Raw genomic sequence first — 987 nt, 5'->3', positions numbered from 1 at the left:
CTGTACATACAAGATATCCGATTAAAACTGAGGTTCCACAGATTATATAGGTGAAGTATCATCACTCAGCGATCCGAACTCGCAACAGGGGAAGCAAACACAGACATCACAACACATACCTTTACGGAGCTTTTATGGGAGATCGTCTCACCGTAGCTGTCAATCTGATCAAAAGACGTGTTCAATGGCATTCAAACGAGAAAAAATGCGGCTGAATCGGTTAATCCAAAGGTTGATAATGTGTCTGTAGCTTTCAAAAAAAATATTTATAATCTATGATTCCATTTTTATGTAAAAATTGGAGAGTAAAAGTTAGCTGCTAATGGTAGCCACGGGCCCGACGCCACGAGGGGGCAAAAGGGGGCATTGCACCCTCAGTTGTCTTATTTGCCCCCTCACCTTGAGCATTATTCATCCATCAAAAAGCACAATAAATGTCACAATTATTAAATAACTTTAAATAATTATTTTCCCCAACACACGTTACTATGTTTAGATCAGATGTGTGGGTCAAGCAACGTGTAAACAAGCCTCAACAATAAGTGAGCTTGTAGTCTTAATGTTAGCGTGTGGGCTTAGCTGTAAACACAGTCGGATGGGTGACCAAAACGTCCCCATTTTCCAGGCAAAGTCCCCGTTTTTAGTGGCCGGTACCCAGTTGAAACTCCCGAAAATGTTCCCGTTTTTGAATGTGCGTAAAAAAAACAGAGCAAGGTGAAATAAATGTTACATGTCAGTAAAAACAGAGTAACAGTGTTGTGTAGCCTATTTCGCCTATTTCTTCTTCTTCTTCTTCTTCTTCATATTGGACAAAAGAAACTCGGCTAGTAGTGTCAACTAAATCCATAGTATTACAATAAAAGTACTTTAAACGAGGTAAGTTACGTATGTTCTCAATCGGCAAGTATGGGACTGAATATTACATTTGTTTAGATTAGATTTATTGTCCCCAGGGGGAAATTCATTTGCACAACTCTGTTGTGGTAA

The sequence above is a fragment of the Notothenia coriiceps genome, unplaced genomic scaffold (genome assembly GCF_000735185.1).
Source record: "Notothenia coriiceps isolate Sejong01 unplaced genomic scaffold, NC01 NC01_scaffold00036395, whole genome shotgun sequence".
Lineage (NCBI taxonomy): Eukaryota > Metazoa > Chordata > Actinopteri > Perciformes > Nototheniidae > Notothenia > Notothenia coriiceps.
The sequence above is the reverse complement of the archived record's forward strand: the minus strand, read 5'-3'. Positions refer to the sequence as shown.